This window comes from Humulus lupulus, chromosome 1 (genome assembly GCF_963169125.1).
Source record: "Humulus lupulus chromosome 1, drHumLupu1.1, whole genome shotgun sequence".
In the NCBI taxonomy this organism is placed as follows: domain Eukaryota; kingdom Viridiplantae; phylum Streptophyta; class Magnoliopsida; order Rosales; family Cannabaceae; genus Humulus; species Humulus lupulus.
The window spans coordinates 115,470,618-115,489,772 of NC_084793.1; the positions used below are offsets into that span (position 1 = coordinate 115,470,618).

General features: G+C 37.2%; 1 pseudogene; it reads left to right on the plus strand.

Annotated features, from left to right (window-relative positions):
- The first annotated feature begins 16,926 nt into the window (after positions 1–16,926).
- LOC133816607 (UDP-glucose flavonoid 3-O-glucosyltransferase 7-like) lies at positions 16,927–18,477 on the plus strand (annotated as a pseudogene).
- The last annotated feature ends 678 nt before the right edge of the window (positions 18,478–19,155 follow it).

Here is a 19,155-nt window from a genome sequence, read left to right on the forward strand (position 1 = left end):
GCTTATGCCATCTCTTCCGAAGCCTCCATCAGCTCAAAGGAACGCATCATTACGATGCCCTGAGTTGTTGATTAGAAGCCGCAATCTGCCAAGTTAAATTATGAAATTAGTGAAAAAGAAATGATGAAATAACTTATACTGAGATAAAAGAATACTTACTCTCACGAATAAGTGGCGGCTGGCAGCTATCAAAGAAATTTCATTGTCATTGCCGCAATGAGCGAAGCTGCGAGATGGAATCTTTCAAAGGGACCCCGCTATCCCTGGAAGGAGCTCCGTGACGAGCGAAGCAGTCTTTCTTCCTACTCTCGACACGAGGAGAGGCTCCAGCTCCTCGTAGCTTGGAGAAACGACAGAATGTCCTCGCACAAGAACTCAGCAGGGAGTTTGATGTCCTCGCTGCCGTCATTGATACGGGCATTGTAGTAATCAACAACCCAATTATGCTTCTCCAAGTCTACCCCATCATAGTGCTCTGGGAAGACTATCAATTAAGTTGCCTTGACAGGAGGGGCGTCGAGCACCTTAGAAAAGATTTCCTTACCCTTCTTGGAGGATTCCCCATCTTGAAGGGAAAGGGGGGGTGGGAAACCTCGAGGCCATTGACCCCACATGGAGCAACCGTCCTTTGGGTGAGGACTGGTGGAGCAGCTGTAGGAATTGTTGGGGCCACGGGGGCTAGAGTTGCAGTAGCCGGAGGCATGGATGTCGTAGTTGACACTGTCGGGAGATCTATCTGAGTGGGTCCCGACACCCTCTAACGCTTCGACCTGACTAATTCGAACAAGCTCATGTTTCCTGCACAAAGGAAAAAACCCAGTTAAACCCTCGGAGGGGAAATAATGACAAATAAAAATGCATGAGAAACTAGTATACATCTCCTCAGGAGCCCCATCGCGATCAGGCTCCTCAGAATGGGCGAATTCATGGATGATCTGACCCGTCAAATTGGTCTCGTACTAACAAATCCAAGTGGCATACATATTCGTTATCTCGCCCAGAGGCACAAAACCTTGGGGGAGTCTCTTCCTCCTTGGATGACAGAGGAATATGTCGACGAGGTCCTGATAGTCTTGGTACTCCTCCTCGGACAACCGATGTCCCGAGATTTACCCACACTTGTGGACTGAGGGTGAAAATAAAGAATGGTCGGGACTAGTTCCCTCCCCTATGTGCTTAGCATAATGAATAACAATTGGGTATTTACCTTGGGGCATGGAAGATGACCTGATCCCCGCCTTAGGTTATGCCTCAAGCTCTTCATCTTCCTTTGCCTCTGTGACAGCCTTGATGTCGAGGATGCTCTCAGCATGCTCTTTCCGAAGGTGTTTCATATATTCGAATTGCGCCTTAACCGTCATATATTCCGTGTGGAGCCTCACCTCATGACGCGACTGCTTCGAGTCTTAAAATCTGGTGAGGACCATCAGGCTTATACTCTGCCCCTCCTGCAGTAACCCATACTACTGGAGATGGGCATCAGTGACAAGGAAGGTGAGGTCCAACTCCTCGTCGAGGAGGGAATTCATCGCCTTAAACCTTTCATCAAAAGAATCCATGAAAGGTGTACGGCGAAAAAGACCTAAAATGAGATGTTTCAAGACTAAGGATTAGTTATGGGCAGAACAATGTTAGATGAAATGACACGAGGACAAAAGAACTTACCAACTCTAGAAAAGTCCAGGAGTAGAGTGGGATTGATCCTCGTCAGGAAGCCATTCTCCCAGAAGAAGTGAACCTTGTCGTCTCGAGCGTGATTCTCATTTCTGCTCGAAGCCTTGTAACTTCTCGTGGGGATTGTGTGCTTCACTAGAGTGTAGTACCCATCTTGGTCCCTCTTCTTTGGACATTACCGAAAGCTGTAGACATATAGTATCTCATCTGGGGAAGGGGCAGGCCAATTTTGTCTCCTATAAAGAACATAAAGCCAGCCCAGCACCTGATATTCATTCGGGGATAGCTAGAATGAGGCTATACCGATGAACTTGAGGAAGTCGACATAGTACTGGTGCAATGGCAGCGTTGCACCAGCCTGAAGATGAGAGGCACTCTAGGGCCCAAGCCCGTGGATGCTCTCATACGCTCTCTCATCCTCCCGATACAAGCACACCAACATCTCATGAGTGTCCACTCCATAGTGGGTGAGAATCTTCTCCAGAACACCTCGATATCGAAGCTTGCTGGGCATGGCCTCCGGCTTAAATCCCATGGAGGTGTAGGTTTTGTTTATTGGCATCGGACCATCATTGGCTGCTTCCTCCGAGATGGCAACTCGAAGGGGTCTCATTGCTACCGAGGCAGAACCTCTTGCACCACGAGGGCTTGACTGCTGCTAACCACTCGCTTCCCTTTCTCAGGATGTTTCTCAACTTCTTGAACCATTTGCAGAATGTCAGTGTCGAAGGCATAAAACCCTTGTGTGAGTAGTTGGTAGAGCTCCTCGGACATTTGAAACAACAAACCAAGCAGTTAGTGTCTTGCCTCAAAGAAAGATGGGTCAAACTGAGAATCTCTAAGACAACTGCTCGAGGAGAAAAGTGAAGAAATTATAAGGACGAGGGGTGTACTAGGGGCCAAAGAATGGGCACCTGAGAACACCATCGGAAATTATGAACACTGCTGAAATCTGGGAATTTTCTAGATTCTGGTCGAATGCGCAGAAAGGCAAAAGTTTCCTAAGGTGTGCAATGAGCCATTTTGACCACTTCTAACTCCAAAATGTGCCTAAAAAGACCTATAGAAGGTCAAAACAACCCCTTAAATACCACAAAGGGCTCGTTCCTAAACACGCATCTAAACTCTCAAATTAAGCTCAAGGAAAACATAAAACCACTAAATACTTACTCGAGATGTAGTGTCGGTAGGTGCTGAAATGAGTTCGAACGCTGAAGAATCACTTTTTGTTCGCCTAGAAATAAGACAACTCGAGCCAACCATCCATAATTGCAAAGGAATCTCAAGAACGGTTGAAGGATTAGGAAGCTTGAGAGAGAAGAAAGAGTTTTGGAGATTTTGAATTTTGAATGGTAAAATTGTTTACTGAGAGGCGATTCTTGAGTTTTTATACTCATAGAACTTGGGGTGGAAGCAACCCCATCCCGACCGTCAGATTACCTATGGCATAGGTACTCGAGAACAATCCAACGGTCAAGATCCAAAAGGCATGGATCGCGATCATTAACATTGGAGAAGAATACCTCGGGTATGGAGAGAAATGAAACCTAAGGTACGAATTAGACATTTTAGGTAGTGGAGTGGACTCCTCATTAATTGCACGGATTGATGGACCCAAAAATAGGGAATCAACACGTGATGTGGCGTGGATTTCCAGAGTGATGTCAGGGAAGCTCAAATGTCTCCCCCCCCCCCCCCCCCAAGACCTTTTCAAATTACTCCTCAATCTAAGTCTCCAATGTCCGAGGACGAGCGAAGACTTGGGGGGCAAATGTTTTCAGTGTTTTTGCCACACAATACGTGGAAATTAGGAGTAATTAGTGACAAGTTATGAAGTTCTCGTAGTTTGGGCTCTTCTAGAAAATCCAATCGGGCCAAGTCATGAATGTCTCCACTTGAGGCCATGCCCCAGGGTCTACCCTCGAGGCGAGGATGTCTCCATGTGAGGACACGTCCCGAGCAAATGTCCAAGTCATGGATGTCTCCGAGTGAGGCCATGCCTGAGGTCTATCCTCGTGGGGAGGATGTCTCTAGGTGAGGCCACGTCCCGAGCCAATGTCCAAGCCATGGATGTCTCCTATTGAGGCCACCCCTCGAGATCTATCCTCGACGCGAGGATGTCTCTAGGTGAGATCATGGCCCGCGAGGCTCTCTTCACTCGCCCATCTCTCAGGTCCAGGATTATGGTCCTCGAACCTATAGTCGATGCCAGGTGTTAGTCACTACGGGTATGGGCCACCAGAGGATCATTTGACAACTTTTAGTGAGCCTCGATTAGTGGTGTCGAGTTCATACCCTCAACAATCAAAATTTCCCACAATGTCGCCTGACAAGGGAAAACATGCGCCGCATCCTGATACTGTTAGAGGCATGTCCCTCATAAAGCTAGTGAACAACTTTCTGCAATGAACCCTGAGCAATTTGCGTAGGTCGTAGTCTTTATTTAGTACAACCCTTTTTGTATTAACTCAACATTAAGACCCCAAGATGGGGGAATTTCGTATTAATGATGGATGACTAAAATTAATGACCCCAGCCTCTATAAATAGGGTTGGGGTATCTCTTTGTAAGGGGTTTGGATTTTTAGAGAGAAAAAAACTCAATAACTTAGTGCAATATATATGCTGCCTAAGAACCACCATTGAAGCTTGCAAAATCAAGCTTTAAGCTCACTAAATACTAGAGACACGTGGACTAGGGCTCTCTTATAGTCTGAACCACGTAAAACCGTTATGTTCTTCTACATTATTTTATTTATACTCCCAGATTAGGTTGATAGTAAAAAAGGCAGTCAACAGTGTTATATGAAGTTCTCTAAGTATATTTATACATACTTAGAGCACTTGATATAGAAATAATCCCATTGAGTGCAAAGCATCCCATTTTTGCAGAAAAATTAGTCTTTCAACAAAGAGAGAAAGGGTGTTTGAGAGAAAAGTGGGGTTTTTTATTAACAATTTTTCACAATTTCAATTCTATTTGGAAATCGATAAACGAGATTATTGAAATAAAAAAATAGAAATAAAAGAACAAAATAAATTAAGAATAAACACACAAATGTGAAATTCAATCTATTATTATGATTAATCAAATTTTATCATTATTCTTCTTATAATGATAGCAAGTTCACTAAATCAAATCTTATTCTTTCTCAAGTTATAAGAACTCAATTTACAGACGAATTTGTTACATCTCCATTATCATTTTAACATGTGAAAGACATTAAGAACAAAAACTCAAAAGCTACACAAATCATACAGGTATTCTCATCCAATATATATTTATGATTATTTAATTTTATTTATTTATAGCATATTCATTACCCACTTCTTAGATCTTGAATTAAAAACCGTAAATCATGTAAATAGTGATCAAGCATTCCAAAGCATTAAGCATAAATTAAACAATTTAACATAGAGATGAAGACGAAATCATAAAATCACCATAACTAACTATAGATGTTCAAGTGACTACATTTAAAACCATAGAATAGATGTTTAGTTCATTAGAACAATAAAAACAATCATTGAATTAAAATAAGAGTGCATAAAAAAGAAATAAGAAAGAAAAACTCTGAGATGAATCAAATTCTTTTCTCCAAAGGAATTCAATATGTTCCTCCTTGATTATGACTCCAAAAACTAACCTAAAACACATATAATTATGCTTGTATAGTGTTCCCACATTAAAATGTCAAAATGTCCATGTTACCCAAACAAAATTGCCCAAAACTCATTTTTCGGAAGATTTAGTGTGGTCACGCCCTTAAACTTTTGTTCCTCAAGAAAAGATAAAAAGAAAGATGAAAGATCTACAACTTCTATTTTTATGAGTTTTTCCAGAAAGTCAAGAAATCATGGTCAAATTTTTTTTTTTAATTTCAAACTTGCGTTACCAAGCATAAACGATGTGTGTTGAGCATCTTCAACTTAGTATTTTCTAAACATAATATCTTAAAACTCCACACACAATACTAAAGCCATCATATTCATATTATTTAACATGTTTCTTCTCATTTCACTTCATATTATATACTTGACCATTGAAACTTGAAACTAGTGTAAATCTGCATAAACTAAAATGAAAACACTCAAATGACATCTAAAATTACTCTCTAAAACTACTCTAAAATTCATCTAATGATTATTATTTGTGTTCTTCTTATTTTAATGATAAGTTATTATAATTCTATTGTTATAGTAAAATACAATGCACTTATTATTTTGTCTCAATTTATTTGAGATTTTTAATATTTTTATTGTCTCGATTTGAGTTGTAATTGAGTACCTAGTTAATAACATCCTAGCACCAAAGTCACTAGTGTGTGGTTGTGTGAGCTAGGAATGTCAATTTAATCAATGGGGTAGGGTCTCCACAGGTACCTGCCCCTAATGGGGCGGGGGCGAGGGACATGACCTCCGTCTCGAACATGCCATTTTTACATTATAATTTTATTTTAATTTACTTTATTTTTTATTATAAATATTATTAAAAATATATAATATAATAATTTATTTAAAAAAAAAGATATTTCTTGGTAATATAAAATATATTAATGATTCAATTTATTTTATCAATTTTAGAAAAAAAAAATTATGAAACGTGTTATGCAAACCAAGAACACACCACACCAGCTAACAGCTCCCAAAACAACCAAGAACATCAATGAATAATAACCTCCAGAACACAAGCACAATTAACATAGTTTCCTAGTGAGAAAATTAAGATCGCACTAGACTACTCCATGGCAGAAAACTCTATCTAGCTTTATTGATATATATATATATATATATATTTATATGAAAGTGTGTTTATAACTTAGTTCCAATCTTTACAAGAGACTAAAGGGTGCTATATATAGCCAACCCGAAAGTACAAAGAAAAAAATAACAATAATAACTGTCACTTAACTATCTAACTAACTCAAAGAAGGCTTAGGTACATTGATTGGTCATTACAACAATTCTCCACCTTGACCTATTAATGTACATTACCAATCAGTAAACAAATATAAAATATTTACAATTTAAACAAGAATAGGGATTCCTAAGATCACAATGCTCAAATATGTGTGATCTGTAGCAAGCCTAGACAATGTCTAAACTTGGTTGTTAGCAGTGATTTTGTGAGCATATCTGAGGGATTATCTTCTGTAGCAATCTTGTGTAATTGAACCCTTCCTTCTGCAATGATATCTCAGATGAAGTGTAACTTACATCAATATGTTTGGTCCTCTCATGAAACACTTGATTTTTACTTAGAGGTAAGCACATTGATTGTCACAATAAATAGTTAAATATTGTTCGTCTATGCCTAGCTCTCGAGTGATCCCTTTAAGCCATAAGGCTTCTTTAACAACTTTTGTACATGAAATATATTCTGCTTCTGTTGTTGAGAGAGCTACAATAGATTGAAGGTTAGCTTTCCAACTAATAGTATAGCCATTAAGTTAAAAAAAAAAAACCAGTTTGAGACCTTCTTGTGTCTAAGTCTCTTGCATAATCAGAGTCAACAAATCCCAATACACCTATTTTGTTGCAATCAGAACCATATATTAATCCTATGTCTGATGTTCCCTTTAGATACCTCATAAGCCACATAACAACTTTCCAATGTTCAAAACCTGGCTTCCCCATAAACCTACTCACAACAATAACACCATAGCATAAATCGGGTCTTGTGCAGACCATGATATACATTATGCTACCTACCACATTAGTATAGGGAATAGATTCCATTAACTTTTCTTCTTTATCAGTAGAGGGAGAATGAGAATTTGAGAGCTTAAATTGTTGAGCTATAGGGGTACTTACAGAACTAACCTTATCAAAACCAAACTTAGATAAAGTTTTAGAATATACCCCTTTTGAGATAGCTTCAATCTCCTTAGATTTATGTCTCTAGTGATCTCTATTCCAAGTATTTTCTGGGCATACCCCAAATCCTTCATGTCAAATTCCCTGTTTAACAGTTTTTTAACTTTGTCAATCTCAGTCATATATTTGCTAGCAATTAACATGTCATCCATATATAACAAAAGAAAGACAATTGACTTTTCATTTCTAACATACACACAGCTGTCATAAGCACTTCTTTCGAAGCTAATTTTAGTCACAAAATCATCAAACCGCTTATACCATTGCCTTGGTGATTGTTTTAAGCCATGGAAAGATTTTATTCATAAGAAAACTTGATTTTCTTTACCCTTTAACTCAAAACCTTCTCGTTGTTTCATCAGGATTTCTTCTTCAAGATCACCATGTAGAAACGTTGTCTTTACATCTAATTGTTCAAGTTCAAGATCTTCAGTTGCCACAAGACTTAGTAGCATTCTTATTGAAGTGTGTTTGACTATGGGTGAGAAGATTTCATTGTAGTCAATACCTTCTCTTTGTGTAAAACCTCGAGCCACAAGCCTTGCTTTATATCTTGGCTTTTCTACACCTAGTATTCCTTCCTTAAACTTGTAAATCCACTTGCAGCCTACAATTTTCTTCCAAATAGGTTTATCTACCAATTTTCAGGTGTTGTTTTTGTTTAGAGAATTTATTCTCTCATAGCTTTACCCCACTTCATCTTGCCAACTGACAGCTTCAGCATATGTCCTTGGTTCATCTTCATTTTGCTTGGCTACACTCAAAGCATAATGTACAATATCTGCAAAACCAAACCTCTATGGTGCTCTTATGTCTCTCCTTTTTCTATCTCTAACCAGTTGATAATCCTGAGTGTTGTCTTCTGTTTCCATGTGACTTTCTATTTTATCTTCAATTTCTTCTTCATGTTCTTCTAATGCAGCATGTTCCTCTGTAAAATGAATGAAAGGTATCTCCACCTCGACTTGAGTCTTCTCTTTTATTTCTAAATTTGTATGTGCATTAGATTTATCTGGTTTGAGTGTATCTCTATATAGTTTTCTTTCTTCAAAGACCACATCTCTACTAGTAAAATATTTTTGATGATTACCATCTTCAATACTCCACAACTTGTAGCCTTTAATACCCTCAGGGTATCCTAGAAAATGCACTTCCTAGCTCTAGGCTCTAACTTGTCCTGCCTAATGTGAGCATATGACATACACCCAAACACCCTTAAATGCTCATATCTAGCATTTGTAGCTGTCCAGACTTCAATTGGGGTCTTAAACTCTAATGCTGAAGAAGGGCATCTGTTTATGAGACAACAAGCAGTAACAACTGCCTCAACCAAGAAATTTCTAGGTAATCTTGAGTAATGAGCATGCAATTGGCCCTTTCTAGAATGGTCCTATTCATTCTCTTAGCTAGGCCATTTTGCTGAGGAGTCTTTGGAACAGTGAGATGCCTTCCTATACCAGCATTGTTACAGAACTGATTAAACTCATTGGAACAATACTCCAATCCATTATCAGTTCTAAGTTTCTTCACCTTTCCTCCTTTTTTGTTTTCAAGCAAACTTTTCCATTCGTTGAGCTTAGATAGAGCATCGTTTTTATTTTTCAGTATATATACCCACACAAATCTAGAATAGTCATCTATGATAGTAAGAAACTACCTTACTCAACCTCTTGAAATTGTTCTGGATGACCCCCACAAATCTGAATGCACATAATCCAAAATGCCCTTTGAAGTGTGTTTTCCCTTGCCAAATTTGACCCTTGTTGATTTTCCTAGCACACATTGTTCACAGAAATCAAGTTCTTCAATTTTATCCTTGCCAAAGACACCCTTCTTGCTCAAGAAATTTAGACCTCTATTACTTCTGTGACTCAATCATTGGTGCCAAATCATAGATACATTATTCTCATCAGCTATTGTATTGACTTGATTCTTCACAACTTCCTTCCTTAAAACATAGATGCCATTTTCTTTAATGCCCATCATGATGACCATGGATCCTTTAATCACTTTGAGTACTCCACCTTCAACCTTAACAGAGGAGCCATCTTGATATCAGGAACATGCCTCACTTGTTTCAATTCTATAACAAAACCTCCATCAAGCTCAATCTTTACTATCTCAATTCCAACAATAGTACATGCACGATTGTCTCCAAGCTTGACAGTCCCTCCTCTTACTGAATGATAGTCTTTGAATTGGTCTTTGTTTGGACAGATATGAAAAGAACATCTAAAATCAATAATCCAATCTTTGTGTGTTACTCCATTTGACACAACCAATACCCCTGCACTATCATATCCATCATTGTAATCACATTCCGAAACAACATCAACATTTCCAGATTGTTTCTGGTTGTAATTCTTCATAACAGGACAGTCCTTCTTCAAATGTGTTGTTTTGTTACAAATGAAACACCTCCTCTTACACTTTGAGTTTCCTTTTGCCTTGTTCTGTCTAGATTGTTCTTTGTTTTCTTTCTTGGAAGCTTTTCCTCGAACAAAGAGCCCATCTCCATTTGCCTTTTCCTTCAATTCAGACTTTTGCTTTAATTCTTTTGACATTAAAGCATTTTGTACCTCTTTCAGAGACAATGATTCTTTGCCATACATCATTGCATCGACAAAATGCTCATAACTCTCAGTAGGTAGAGAGTTTAGAACGATGATGGCGTGATCCTCATCATCAATCTCGATGTCTATATTTTCAATGACTCCCTACAATATCTTACACCAATGGTGTAAGACATTAAAACTTAGGAGGGATTTTAAATGTCTTATGTTGGGAGACATTGAAATTTTTTATTAATTACTACAAATGGAAGACATTAAAAGTGCTGAAAGACGTTGAAAATTTGGGGTCTAAACACGTGTCCAGTAGGGACATCCAACGTCTCCCAGTGGGAGAGGTTGAAAGTCTCCCCCTGATATATAAGGTTTTTCTTCTCCTCTTTCCTCTCAGACGCACGAAAGGCTAGACAGAGGCGATACAAGCTGCGACAATGACGAAAACTTGCGATTTCTAGGGCTTCTTTTGGTAAGCTTTCTCCCCATTTGAGTGGTTTTAGTTTTTTTTTTTTTTTTTTAAATGATAGGTTATGCATAAAAATGAATAATATAGATGATTTTTTATTAGTTTTACATTATTATGACATTTTTCATAGATTATAGGATTTTTCATAGTGGGTTTCTAAGAAAATTTTGAGCTTGTTGACAATGTAGAATTTTTTTTTAATTATACATATTATATTGTATAGATTTCATTAAGTATATATGTTTATGATTTTTTTAATTTTTATTATTATTTATTTCAAATTATAGCTATTTTGATTATATATAGTAATATTAAAATAAATTTATTCAATAATTTTAAAATTAGATATATATGAAAAATTTTATGTTTTTGTTGATTATTGAGTTTTTAGTGAGTTAGTTGTTAGAGTTTATAAGTCTAAGCTTTATATGTACCACATTTTTTGTTTAGGTTAATTAGTGCTCATTGGAATTTTTTTATTTTCTTAACAATCATTTATTTATTAGATGTTTTGTGATATTTGTTAATTTAGTGATATTTGTTTAGTAATATTTTATATATTAATTAATTTAATTTTGTAGGTTGTAATTTTGTTGGTGAGATTTTAGGGTATATTTTGCATCAAAATTTTTATTTCAAGCACACATTTGAGGTATTAATGTTTCTAAAATTACAAGAATAAGTTATATATTAATAGATATTTAGTGATATTTTATTTATTAATTATTAATTTAATTTTGTTGGTTGTGGATTTAATAGCAAAGTAGATTGCTAAGTAAAGTAATTTTGCTAGCTTTTGGATTATAAATTGCAAGAGGTACATATTATTAAACAAATGTTACAAGAGTTTGAATATCTTAAATATTCATGCATAGTGAAGTAGGTTCTAAGAATAATATTGTGTGTTGCGGTGATGACGAAAGGTTGAGAACTTGTGTGTTTTAGTGAAGTGGGTTCTGGAAAATTTGGTTGTGTCTTGCGGAGCTATAAGGAAGAAATTTATTTTATGTTTTTGAATTGTTTATTTTCCTATTCACATGCATATGGTTAAGTCACTATTATAGGAGAAATGATGTCCGATTTTATCTAGGATTATGTATTATTTTCTTGAATTTAAATTTTTTTGTGCTTGCTTAATTGGTTTGATTAAATCGATAGATAGTTATGTTAATAATATAGGGGGAATGCTTGATCGTCATCGCTTTTAATATATTTTTTTCTCTATGAACCTTCCTAATGTCGAGATCTCTGATAATCTACGCATTAAGCAACCCCACGTAAGTAATTTCAACTTTGATTATTGAACTTTTATAATAATTATTTTTATTTTTGTAATAATAATTATTTTATTAGTTATTAATATATTTTTTAATATTTATTTGATTAAATATTTTGTTGATTTTCTTTTTGATAAAAATCTTGTAAATTAGTTTGTCAAAAAATATATTCTAAATTATAAGTTTCTTTTATATGAATTTTTTTTAACTTTATAATTGTTTTAAATAATTAGTGTCCACATCAACCAGACAATGTGACATGTGGAAACTACATGATGAGGATGTTAAATGATTCGATTGACCATGGGAGTCCAGGACATTAATTGAGAACAATATTATTAATTAAAGTTTACAAATTATTTTTGAAACCATATATATATATAAATGTAATCAAATAATTAATTAATATATTTTGGTAACAACCCAAAATCACTAATAAGGCTCAAGGGCCTTGATTAGTGTGCCGAGAGGGCATAATTGGTTTATGTGTGAATTTATTAGTTTAATACATGACTCTGTGATAAGCATGCTTGTATGGTTATATGAATGTAAATGTGATTATATACTATAATTGTGAGGACCACATTATTATGTGGGTAATTCTGTAGCATGCGACTTGAGGCGATCCTAGAGAGCTAATTAGCGGAAAAGTCACAACGGGACCTAATGCTTGACTTGGAGCAAGTCAAGTGGTATTTTGGGTATTAGGTGGTTATCTGGGTTATCGGGTTATGGAAATAAATAATTGAAGATATATTTGAGATTAGGAAGCTTAGGTGGGAATACTGGGGAATTTTACCATTCTGCCCTCGGGGACATTTCTGGTACCCCGAGCCTCGGGATTGACTTAATTACCTAAGGATAGATTAAGTAAAACACAGAACACCGTGGAACAAAAAAAACTAAACCGACCTTCCCTCCTCTTGTCTCTCTCTGTCTCAAGGAAACCGCAAGAAACTCAAGAAAAACTTGGCTGGGATTCAGAGAATTGGAGCTGTAATCTAGGAGATTAGCTCAAGAATTAGCTGAGGATTCAATCAAGGATTAATGTAAGTTATAAGCTTTATTCATGGTAGTTAAGTTATGTGTTTATGGTTGAGTTTTGAGGTGTTTATGGGTTTTGACATTGAAGAACTGAATTGAAGCTTGGAACTTGGGAGTTAGCTCAAGAATTCCTTAGAGAATTGATTCATCAGTGAAGGTAAGCTCGAATTTATGATTTAATGTCTTAGTCTTAGTGTTTTCTTGACTGGTTTTGATGTTTTTAAGCTTTTGGGTTTCAGAGATTGAAGTGGGATTTTGGTTAGTTTCTAGGCTAAGTTTTTGCTGGGTTGTGTTGCTGGAAACGTGTTAGAAGTTTTGTGATAATTAAGTTGTGAAATTGGGATGGTTTTGAGTGAGGTTTGAGAGTCAAAAATGGTTATTTTTCTGGGTTCGAAGGGGGCGGGCCATGGCATGGTTCTTGGTGAGTCGCGACCCTCTGAAGCTGATGAGTGTTGAAGATGGAAGGCCGGCCGCGACATGGGGCATGTAGGGCTGCGACCCGTGTCTGGTTCTGATTGAGGATGAGCCTCTAGTTGGGGCCATGTCCCGACATAGGGAGCTTGAGCCACGGCCCTTAAGGAAATTTGTGTTTTTGGGATTTTAAACGTGGGAATTTAACTTAGGGTTCTCGGGATCGATTCTACTACCGTGTTTGGTTGAATTCGATGTTCCGGAGACTAGAACCTTGTCCGGAAGCCTCTTACAATTATTAATGGTATCCCTTATCTTGGTTGTGACTAGGTACTAAGCTAGGGCTCAGGAAGCGGATCGTGCTCAAGGGGCATCTCTCGTAATCAGTATACTTGGAAACTAAAGGTAAGAAAACTGCACTCGGTTATGAATTGATAATGGGACTAAGGGCTCCCTATCTTGTATGCTTGTTGAAGGGTGGTATTATGCCATGTGAATAATAAGTAAATGGCCTAAGAGTGCCAGAGTTTACATTGGCGCACAGGGCGCGGCTCAGCCACTGGTAGCTGAGGAGAACTTATTATGAACTGAGCTCGGTTTAAGCGGACCGGAGTTAGTGGAGTAAACAGAGGGTGTGACCTAAGGGCGTCGACCCTGATTATCATGTGATTTGATTATTATTATTTATTGATTGATGAATTTGTCATGCTAAATAGCTGAGTGTTGGTTTATTGATTCTCTGGTTATGTCTGTGGACTATGTGATTAATGTGGTATGCTAAGCGTGTGAACATGCTTTAAGAATTATTCAATTGTTCTTATTGTTTGTACTATAATGTTATGTTTTCTTGCTGGGCCTTGGCTCATGGGTGCTACGTGGTGCAGGTAAAGGCAAAGGCAAACTTGATCAACCCTGAATCAGAGAGCTCTGAGAGCAGAATGTACATGATCAGCTGCTCGACCGCCACAGTTGAGGGGAGAAAGGAACAGGAGAACCATAAACGTCGGTTTTTCCCTTAGAGTGGCCAGTGGTTGTTTGTACTCTGAAAATTTTGTAAACTGACTTTCAAACATTGTTTCTTTTGGGATCCCTTGTGTAAAACGTTTAATCATATGAAATGTTTATTTTATGACCAAAACCCCCTTTTAACCCTAGTTCATTAATGATTTCAGTGACACGTTTTTAATTAAATGACTTGATTAGCAAGTCCTGCACTTTTATAAATACACAGTGTATCAGTCTTGGCTACCCAGAACGTTACAATATTACTTTATATTTTTTGCAGCTAACAAGTACGCCATATACAGAGGCACAACTTGATGAGTTGCGACAAGAATGGGCGACATATATGTTACCGATAATCCAAAGTTACCGACCTCGTTGTTAGGTTTTCTTACTTTTTACCTCTTTCTTCATACACAATGTAATATTTGTTAATTTTGTATATGTCTAACAAATATTGTGTTTCTTGCATATTTTTATTTTATTAATTATGTCAATTTCAATTTAAATTAATATTAAATTGATTTCAATTTAATTAATTATTAAATCAATTTAAATTTAAATTAAAATAATTTCAATTTAATTAATTAAATCAAATTAAAATAATATTAATTATAAATTTTTTTTTTTTTTAAACCTAGGAGACTTTCAACCTCCCCCACTGGGAGACGTGGGAAGTCTCTCACCTCTCCCAGTGGGAGACATTGTAAGTGGGGGACAACATTGAAAGTGAGGGACTTTCAATGTCTCCCACTGGGAGAGGTGAGAGACTTCCCACGTCTCCCAGTGGGAGATGTTGAAAGTCCATGTTTTTTGACACCTTTCAATCTCTCCCACTGGGAGACGTGGGATGTCTCTCACTTCTCCCATTGGGAGACGTGAGATATACAGTTACAATGACTCCACCTACAACGTCTCCCCCCATGGGAGACATTGTCAACTTTCAATGTCTCCCAAATAAAGTCATAAAACCCATATTTTGTTGTAGTGTCCTTTGATACTTCTCGAAGAACTTTGTCACCCAAAATGAGAATGATGGCACTATGAGCTTTGTCCGGCAACTCAGTTTTCTCTTTTTCAGATAACTCAAAAGAGAGGCTCTTCTCTCCCAATAAGGCAGCTTTTAAACCTTGTTGAACCAACAATGCACGCATCTTCACACGCCATAGCCCGAAATCGTTTTTCCCTGTAAACTTTTCAAGATCAAACTTTGCATTCCCATTTCTCCTCCGGTTGTCAACCAAATCTTGAAATGGCAATCAAGACTCTCCTTCCAACAACCTGGCTCTTGATACAAGTTTTATGCAAACCAAGAACACATCACACCAGCTAACAGCTCCCAAAACAACCAAGAACATCAATGAACAATAACCTCCAAGAACACAGGCACAATAGACAATTAAGATCCCACTTGACTAGTCCACGGCAAAAAACTCTATCTAGCTTTATTGATATATATATATATATATATATATATGAAAGTATGTTTACAACTTAGTTCCAATCTTTACAAGAGACAAAATGGTGCTATATATAGCCAACCTGAAAGTACAAAGAAAAAAATAACAGTAATAACTGTCACTTAACTATCTAACTAACTCAAAGAAGGCTTAGGTACATTGATTGGTCATTACAACAAAACGGGTACTTGATAGCCCCCACCCTGACATAGGACATGGGTGGGGAGCCATTCTGGACCCCGCCTCGCGTCATTTACATCACTAGTTAGTCTGAATTAAGATCTTGTCACTCGTGAGATTTTGAATCTCCCTCCTCCTCTCCCCTGCGCTACCCAAAGGGTGTCCAAAACTCAAACACTGTTCTAACTTCTGCCATTTGTAAAGAATGCCTCTAATACTTCTATGAATTACAAGTCTTAGCTAAAAGAAGAAAATGGAATCCTTGGTCTGGGATTTTAACTCCAAATTCGAAATTACAGAGATAATGTGAGGCAAAAACTATCTAGAACAATACAACTTCTCCTAAACATGGCTAGATGTTTTTACTGACATACAATAATAGATTAAACAATTTATTTAATAGGCAATATGCTAAAAAAAACACTGAAGCAAAACGACAAAAAATCACATGACAAGCTGCATCAAATAATTTTCTTCCGGTAAAATTATAGGTACATTAATTTGAGTTTTTTTTTTTGTGAAGTTCTCATATTAGTCATTAACTTCGTAATTTTCTTTCAATATAAATGTATTTGGTAGGATGGAGAAAATGACTTCCCGAGTTTGATACTTTGTCTATTGGCTTCATTCATGTTGATCTGTTCTTTATACAAACTACAGAAACAGTTTCACTTTCTATTTAGATGATGTAATGTCTTTCTCTAGTCAAAACATGTATCCATTTATCGTTGGAAGCTTCAATAGTTTAAGGTTTCAAATAGTGATAGAAATATTACATAATTACCGAGCTTTAGATTTAAAAGGTTAGTCTAATTTAAATTTTAATGTTTTATAAAGAAATTGATTCAGCTAATTTCTAAACCAGGAAAAATTCTAAAACTTTGACTACTAAAACACTTGCATCCCAAGTAAAAAGGCCCTGTAATAATATATTGGAAGAACTTTTCGACTCCAGAAAGATAAGTCATCATGAGTGGTGCAACATCCCATCTTCACATTTTATTCTTTCCATTTATGGCTCATGGTCACATGATACCAGCGGTAGACATGGCCAAACTATTTGCTTCTAGAGGCTGCAAAACAACCATAGTGTTAACACCTGTCAACGCTATTTATTTCGCTGAAGCAATCGACAGAAGCATAAATCATGGTTTGGAAATTGAAATTGTGCTTCAAAAATTCCCTGCCGAAGAGGTTGGATTGCCTGAAGGTTGCGAAAACGCCCATTCGCTTACAACAGAGGAGATGGCGAACAAGTTTTTCGAGGCCACAACCTTACTAAAACAGCCACTCGAGCAGGTCATAAGTAAGCATCGTCCAAATTGCTTAGTCGCAGACTTTTTCTTTCCTTGGGCTACCGAAGTGGCGGCCAAGTTCAATATTCCAAGGCTTGTGTTCCACGGAACCAGTTTCTTTGCTTTGTGACAATCTACGAGCCTCACAAGAAGGTGTCATCTGACTCGGAATCTTTCCTGGTTCCTAATTTACCAGACGATATCAAACTGACAAAAAGTCAACTACCGTTTTACGTGAGAGAAGAATCTGAGTCGACTACTTTTGCTAGAAGAGCTGACCAATCAGAAATCACGAGTTTCGGTGTTATCGTCAACAGCTTCTATGAACTTGAGCCGGCTTATGCTGATTACTATAGAAAAGTTCTTGGAAGGAGGGCTTGGCATATAGGCCCTACAAGCTTGTATAATAAGGAAAAAGAAGAAAAGGCACAGAAAGGACTAAAATCTTTCATGGACGAACAACAGTGCTTGAAATGGCTTAATTCAAAGAAACCAAATTCGGTTCTCTATGTAAGTTTTGGAAGTATTGCGAAATTCAGCGACGCACAGTTGATGGAGATCGCAATGGGGCTGCAGGCTTCTGGCAAGGAATTCATTTGGGTAGTGAGGAAAGAAAAGCAAGGGGAAGGAAAAGAAAAATGGTTACCCGAAGGATTTGAGAAGATAATAATGGAAGGAAGAGGAATGATAATAAGAGGATGGGCGCCTCAAGGGCTGATTATGGAACATGAAGCAGTCGGAGGGTTTGTGACTCACTGTGGTTGGAACTCCGTTATCGAAGCAGTCTGTGCTGGGTTACCGATGGTGACATGGCCGGTGGCTGCGGAGCAGTTTTACAACGAGAAGTTTGTGACTGAAGTTTTAAGAATTGGGGTCGCAGTTGGGGCTGGAAAATGGGCTAGGTTCGTTGGGGACAGTGTGAAGAAGGAAGCCATAGAAAAGGCTGTGAATAGGATTATGGAGAGTGAAGAAGCGGAGGAGATGAAAGGCAGAGTTAGGGGACTTAAAGAAATGGCTAAAACTGCTTTTGAAGAAGGTGGATCATCTTTCAACGATTTGAACTCTTTGATTGACGAACTTAGGCTGCATAAGATTGCTTGAAAGATTTTAACTTACAAAAACTAGTATTTGTATAAACTTTTACTTGATGTTGGTGGAAAGATCTGTAATATATGTATAGATAGGATAGTAATAAGCAAGTTGATGTTAGTAATTGTTTGGAAGTTTAATGTACTTGAATAAGAACATAAATTATATGCTGTAGCAATCGACTCAAACCAGATGGTCCAGGTTATAATAAAAGCAGATACACACTTCTAATTTAAAGACAAACAATATAACACTATCAGCCTAAGTATAAAACCATCATCGATCAACACCACAAGAGAAGTGCCAACTCAGGATTCACCACATCTGTAGGGAAAGGAGAGGAGCAGTGCTCCTTTCAAGAACATGATCACGAATAACACATAATCACACAAAGCAAGAGATAAAGAACACAATATTAATTAGTTAGGATCAATGTGCTTCTACATTTAAGATAGGGACGGAACCCCAAGTCCAATCCGCTATGAAGCACAAGGATGCAGCCTTTCAGTGTAGTTTGAACACAAAATCTCTCAAACCCTTAGCCGCAAAACAAAACCTTTGCCATTGAGATCAAGCACTCACTAATACAATGAGAATTATCACTCAAATCTATAGCTCCATGAACACAAATGGCATCAATCTCGCATCGCATCATCTAGGATCAACTTTTTCAACTAATTGTAACTGTTAGCTAAGTCTGTTTTGTCAGTTCGAATTATTAGGATTATATGTAATGGTTGTTGTAACTGTTTTTATCATTGGTTTTTCTGTTGTGGTGTGTATTCGGTTGGACCTTATATATATAAGGGTCTTT